Source organism: Mycteria americana, chromosome 7 (genome assembly GCF_035582795.1).
Source record: "Mycteria americana isolate JAX WOST 10 ecotype Jacksonville Zoo and Gardens chromosome 7, USCA_MyAme_1.0, whole genome shotgun sequence".
Classification (NCBI taxonomy): domain Eukaryota; kingdom Metazoa; phylum Chordata; class Aves; order Ciconiiformes; family Ciconiidae; genus Mycteria; species Mycteria americana.
The window spans coordinates 70,754,494-70,761,191 of NC_134371.1; the positions used below are offsets into that span (position 1 = coordinate 70,754,494).

The 6,698-nt window shown below is 62.0% G+C and overlaps 1 long non-coding RNA gene across 1 annotated transcript; it reads left to right on the forward strand.

Annotated features, from left to right (window-relative positions):
- The first annotated feature begins 1,715 nt into the window (after window positions 1–1,715).
- LOC142412067 (uncharacterized) lies at window positions 1,716–5,488 on the forward strand. The gene is made up of 3 exons (XR_012776359.1): window positions 1,716–2,431; window positions 3,850–3,940; window positions 5,043–5,488. It is a non-coding gene; the product is annotated as an uncharacterized LOC142412067 (long non-coding RNA).
- Window positions 5,489–6,698: the final 1,210 nt, after the last annotated feature.

Here is a 6,698-nt window from a genome sequence, read left to right on the forward strand (position 1 = left end):
GACTCTCCCTTGAGCTTTTGGCAAGCTGCCCTCAGGAGCTGGGGCACCCCTCTGCTGTCCCGGCCACCACAGCTGTCCCCAGTGGGGCCAAGGGCAATAGCCTGTGTTCTCTGTGGGATGCAGTTCTGGGCCCAGGGCCTGGGGCTGACAAGCCTCTGGAGTGGCCAGCAGGGCCGATGGCTATGGTGCCTGTGTCCCCCGGGCTGCAGCTGGGGGCCGGGGGCTGCTGAGCTGGGCTACTGCCAGGAGTGCGGTGTTCACGTCACCCCATGAGGGTAGGTCCAGGACAACACAGCCAGTGCTGAGCAATACAGGCTGGGACCAGGAGCGAGGCTGCAAGCACAGAACAGGTGAATGGGGCCGGGGGGGGTGAGGGGGTCCCTGCGACCGGGAACATCCCAGGGAAGGTGACCCAAAGGGGGAGGTGGGGCTGGGGCAACAGCGACCGGGTCCAGGAAGACCTGCACTAGGGCCAAGGAGCGGAGGGTGCGGCGCCGGGGTCGTGGGTGGCCCAGAAGCCGAGGGGATGGGGGAAAGCTGATGCACCGGGGCAGCGGGGAGGCTGCACATGGACATGCGGGGCTGCCTGAGCGCTGGGGCTCACCGGGGGGCAGGGGTAGTGCTGGGGAAGCACCTAGGCTGGGGTCCTGCAAAAGGGCGGTCCCGGCACAAAGGTGTCCGCCCCCCCCCCGTGCGGGGGGGTGGGGGTGGGGGGTGGAGTGCTTCCAGACCGTGCGGAGGTGTGGGCAGCGCTGGAGGGGTTTGGGGCAGCTGGGGAAGCATCGGACCTGAAGCGGAGCTGGTGGTGGTGGTGGTGCTGGCCCTGCGAGCCCTGCGTGGTCCTGCGAGCCGGCCTCCGCAGGCACAGTGGGGTCCCGCAGGTGCTGGTGAGGGGAGGAGGGCGTACGGGACGGTGTCCCCACAGGGTTAAAGCCCAGGGAAGGCAGCAGCCCGCAGCATGCTGGGAGCTGTAGTCCTGGGGTAAGCAGCGTGTGGTGGGGCACGTTGGTCGCAGGGCATGCCGGGAGATGTAGTCTTTCGGCAGGGAGCTTCCAGACAGCCCCGCTGCCCTGTGCAGCACGCCGGGGTGCGTACTCGCCCCATGCTGGCCGCCAGGTACCTGCCGGGGCTGGCAGCCGCCTGCTGGGGCTGGCAGCCGTCTGCCGGCGGGGAACGGCCTCGGGCACTTGGCGCGGGGGGGGGGGGCGGGGGCCCGCGCTCGCTGCCGCCCTCTGGCGGAGGAAGCGCGGTACTGCAGGTCCGGCACCGCGCATGTGCGGGGGGGTGCCGCCGTGCTCGCTGCCGTCCGCCGGTAACGGCAAGGAGCTGCTGCGGTGCCTGCGAAGCGCCGCCGCCGGCCGCGCTCGATGCTGCCTCCCGGTAAGGAAACGCCGCTGCCGCCACCCCATGTGCGCGCTGCTGGCGGGCGCTCGGCGCGGGACTGCAGCGCCGGTCTGCAGCGCCGGTGCCGCCCCTGGGCCGGCGCCACCCGCCGGGTGCTCGCCGCTGCTGGTGCCGTGGCACGGCCGCAGCGCGGTGCTGCCGCCCGGCGTTCGGGCGCCGGCCCTGGCCCATCCGGCGCGCCGTCGGCGGCCGGCGCATGCGCGGTGCCTGGGAGCGGCATGGCGGCGCGCTGGGCGCGGGTCCCGGGGCACCGGTGAGGCGAGCGAGCCCCTCTGGCGGGCGTGGGGGTGTCTTCTGGCTGCGGTCGGGAAGCCTCCCACTGCCCGCTGCGGCAGGCTGCCGGTGTGCTGGAGGCGAGCTGGGTCAGGGCAGCCCCAGGGAGTTGCCCGAGAGCTGAGAGAAGGGAAGAGGGGAAGGAGGCGGACACCCCCCAGGCGAGGACGCCGGGCGCCTCCCCGCTTCCAGAGCTCCCCCTGAGCCTCCCCCGGCCCCGCTTGCCCCCCCACCCCGCGCAGCTGCCCCCAGCTCCAGCCCCTCCCCTGAAGCCTGTCCCGTAGCCCCCGGTCGCCCCCAAGCCCTGTCGTGCCAGGGGCAAGCTGGCCTTCCGCGTGTGTCCAGGAGCCCCTGCGGAAGGGGAGGCTTCAGCCGGGGGCGATCTGCGGTAATAACGGTGGCGGCTTCTTCTTTCCCTCTCCCAGAGGCTGCGCTGAGGCCGCGGTTGTCCCTTCCTCCCCTGGGGCTGCCGGTGACGGCACCCGCCTTAGGCTTGCGTGGGTTGTCTGTGCCTGGCCTCGCTCTCCTGGCGGCGTGGGGGCGAACATGGACGGGCGGAGCGCTTGGTGGCTGTGGACAGGAGCTGCCGCGGCTGAAGCTGGAGAGGCCAGAGAAGGGTAAAGAAGAAGAAATCAAAGGCCAGCCGGCCGGCAGCTGCCTCCCGCTGCAGGCAAGAGAGAGCCCGCCTCTCCGGGCGAGGAAGGATCCCTCCTCGTAGTCCGCAGCAGGCCAGGCCGCCAGCGTGCACCGCAGGGTCTGTATGCGTAAGCCGGAGCGTGGTCTTGCTCCCTGTCCCTGTCTGACAATCTGTGTCCTGCTCCTTGTCCTTCTTTTTCCCCTCTCTCTATCGTCCCCCATCCTTCTTCCTGTCTGTCGTTTTTCTCTTTCTGTCCTTCTGCCCCAACGCTTCTTTCTCCACCTCTGTCCTGCTCCCTGCCCCTTGTTTCCTCTCACTGTCCCTCTGTCCTGCTTCCTGTCCCCGTTTTTTCTATCTTTATTTCTCCGTCCTGCTGCCTGTCTGCTCGTTTCTTGCTGTACCTCCCCGTCCAGCTGGCTCTCTGTTTTTTCCTTTCTCTCCTTCTCTGTCCTGCTCCCTGGCCCTTTTTTCTCTTCCTCTGCCTCTGTCCTCTAGCCCATGGCCGTTTTTTTAATTTTTCCTTCTTGGTCTCTTTGTACAAATCTGACCCTTTCTTTATTTCTCAATCCCTTTGTCCTGTTCCCTGTCCTTTTTCTCTCTCTGTCTGTATGTCCTGTGCCCTGTCGCGTCATGTCCCTCTGTCCTGCTCACTGCCCCTGCATTTTCTTGCTCCATCTCTCTGCAGGGCTCCTCGTCCCTCTTGCTTTTGATTTCTCTGCCTCTCTGACCTTTTCTTTCGGCCTTTCATTCTCTGGCGGCACCTCAGTCTTCTCCCTTGTCTTGCTTTTCTCCTTCCAGTCCTCTGTCCTGCTCCCCATCCCGGTATTAAATAGGGGTGGGTGCAGGCCCTGTTCTCTTGGGACTGGCGGGGGAAAAAGCAGCCCCGGGCCGAGCGCTGTCCTGGGGTTTGTCGGGGGGTTTTGGGGCCGAGCCCGTTTGTGAGTGGGGGGAGTAGGGGCAGCCCCACGTGGCTCTCGGGTGCTGCTTGTTGGGGCTGGGCAGCCTCTGCCGTTCCCGGCGCAGGTCGGGCAGCGGCGACCCGGGAGGCTCCTGCGGCACCAGGCGGGTGCCGGTGGCCGGAGCGGCGGGGAAGGGCCGCGGCTGCGGCCGGCGGGGGTTCCTGGAGGCGGCTGGGCCCGGCTCCCCGCGGGGGTGCTTGGGGCTGGGGGGGTTTGGGGTGCGGGCCCGGCACCCCAAACCGGTGCTGGAGAAAGCAAGCCGGAAGCAGCCGCACTAAAGCGATGCCCTGCCTGTGCTGGTGCGGCCCCGCAGAGGTGTGGGGCCGGGCCCTCCGCAGTGCCCAAGCGCTCCCCAAAACTGCGTGTGTGGCCCTGGGGGTGCAGGGCTGTGGGGTGGCTGCGCTCCCCCCACCCCGCAGCATCACGCATGGGGACCGCAAAGGGGTCGGAAAGCAGAGAGGGTGAGCTGGTGTGGGGCCTGAAAACGGAGAGCCGGTCTTGTGTTCCGGGGTCTTGAAAAGAGGCTCCCGTGGCTGATTTTGGGGCTCGGAAACAGCTGGAGTCGTGCGTTTTCAGGGCCTGCCAGAGGGGACCAAGTGGTGTGTTTTTGGGCTGAGGAGCAGAGGTGAAGTGCTGCATTTCTGGGCCTCGAGAACAGGCTGAGCAGGTGGGTTTGTGGGCTCAGGAATGGGAGCTGGTTTGGGGGCCCAAAGCAGAAGCCGGTTTGGCTGCTTGGGCAGGGGGGTGGGAGGGCATTGGGGGCTGCGGGGGAAAGCGGAGGGTGGGCAGGGTGCACGGAGCCTCCCTGGAGGTGGGGGTCTGGTCGCGTCGGACCCCAAAGTTTGGGAGGCTGGCGTGCCCCGGGCCAGACTCGAGGTCTGAGGTGGTCTCTGGGGGGGAAGGGTGCATTTCAGACCCCGCACGCCCTCTTGGAGCCCAGCTCTTCTTTGTATGCTGCTGAGAAGAGTTCTGAAGTACTTAATCATACAAACTAATTAATTGGTATTTCCACAGGGTACAGCGGTGATGTTTAATAGCAATATTCAAGTTCTGACAGCGACTGCTTTCCGACCTTGTCCAAAGCCCAGACTGTTGCAAATAGCTGGAGCTGGTAAGGAGAAGGAGCCGAAACGAGAAGCCAAAACGAGAAGCCGAAAGGAGAAGGAGCTTCGGTGCAGAGCTGGAGCTTCAGCTAGCCAGAACTGTGGCAAGGAGGAGCTGGAAGGAGATGGGGTGTCCGCTGCCTGGAGCATGCGTTAGCCAGGGGCGAGGTTACCTGTGGCTGTAATGAGCGGGAGCGGCCGTGAGCTGGAGCGCCTGTTCGCCGGAGCATCCGTCGGCCGGGCTGCGCCGCCAGCAGGGCTGCAGGGCGGCCGGGCGCAGGCAGGGCTGTCCCCAGCAAGCGTCTCTGAGCAGCAGGGAGGCGAGCGGCCCTTCTGGCAGCGGGGAGCCTGGCCTCTTCCCTCGGGGATTAAATCCACGCCCTGCGCCTCTCCCTGCACAGAGGGTGTCTCCCGGTCCCGTTCCTGGGGGTGGAAGCGAGGTGGGGGTGGCCCGGCTCTCCTGGGGCAGCCCCGCTGCGAGGGGGCGCGGGCGAGGCGTCCGCACGAGGCGGCGGCGTCTGCCCGGTACCTGGCAAAGGGGAGAGGGGCTGGTCGGTTGGTGCACGGCCTGGCCCCGCAGGGCCCCTCTGGCAGAACCCTCCCCTGTGCTTTCCCCGTTGGCTGGGTGTGACAAACAGGATCATTTTTTGTCTCCTCTTTTCCCAGTGTCACCTTCTGCGTCACGTGAAGAAAACCCTGCGTGGTGGATCCCGCTTGCTGCTCAGGTAATTGCACGTATGGGGCCGGGGGAGCGGGGAGAAACCTTTGCGAGTTCAGGGAGGCTACAGATGCTCCACGTGAAACCCAGAGAAAAGGCAAATGTGCTGCCAGTGCCGAAAAGCTGATGAAAACTTGCCGTTAACAGAGCGTGCCTCGTTCCTGAATTGGTCCCTTGGCAGTTACGAATGTTCTCCTTTCGGGTAAAAGAATGAACTTTCATCTAGGAGAAATGAAGAGCTGCCTGTTACCTTCTTCAGGGTCAAGTGTTTCTCTTCTGTTTGTTCAGACTACTTTTATGGGCAAGTTGAGAAGAGCCTTTTATTTTTATATGCACAACTACCTTTTTAGTCATCTATGGTGTCAGTAGAGTTAATTTTTGAGCGCCTAGATGCCAGTAGAAATATAACGAGTGAAATGCGATGGAAACTGACATTTCAATTGGATTTGTATTCAATTTTTTTTTTTCATACGAGTGTTGATGGCACGCTGTGCTGTGCGTCAGTCCACATTCTGTTCGGTGGAGCCTTCGGTCTAGGAGTTTTACGTACAAAAAAAAAGTTTGTCCTTCCAAAAAAGGACTAGTCATTCCTAGGCTCGAGGTGTAGACGGGGAGAGTCTCTGGAGCCCATGATCAGAATGACAGTGCTGCTGCTCTTTGTCTTCACTGGCGTTAATTTCCCCACTGCTCCATGGTGGTTGGGAGCCCTGAGTCGTCATTTTTTTTTCTTTCTGTCTCTAACACATTTTTTTCCCCCAAGGAGAGGCTACATTTAAAAGTGAATTAGTGTCCTGGTTTCGTCTGGGATAGAGTTAATTTTCTTCCTAGTAGCTGGTATAGCGCTGTGTTTTGGATTTGAGGATGAGAATAATGTTGATAACACGCTGATGTTCTAGTTGTTGCTAAGAAATGCTTACACTGGTCAAGGACTTCTGAGCTTCCCCTGCTCTGCCGGGCGCACGAGAAACTGGGAGGGGACACAGCCAAAAGCGTTGATGGAAACTGGCCCAAGGGCTGTTCCATCCCATCTGGCGTCATGCTCAGCATAGAAACTGGGGGGGGGAGTTGGCCGGGGGATAGGGATCGCTGCTGGGGGAGTGGCTGGGCATGGGTCGGCGGGTGGTGAGGGGTTGTATCGCTTGTTTTTTCCTGGGTTTTGTTCCTCTCTTGCTCTCTTGTTGTTTTCCTTCTCATGAGAATTCATTCTTCTTCTTCTTTTGTTCCAATGCTTAAACTCTTCTTATCTCAGGCCACGAGTTTTCTGACTTTTGCTCCTTGGATTCTTTCCCCTATCCCACCGGGGGGGGGGAGGGCGAGCGAGCTGCTGGGTGGTACTTAATTGCCGACCGGGGCTAAACCACAACAATTAGTTTCCTCCGAAACGTGTCAGTCACTAAACTTGAGTGATGTTTATTAAAACCACAAAAACGACACCTGTCTTACAGATCTGGAGTCCTTCTGAACGCATGTATTCATCCCACGCAAATGTCATTGGGCTACAGATCGTCTGCACTTCGCACTTTGACGAGACAGCGTGCTGAGACAGGGATGAGCTCTGAAAGAAAAAAGGTACAAGGTCATGGGGTTTTTGGTCTGTTTTTTTT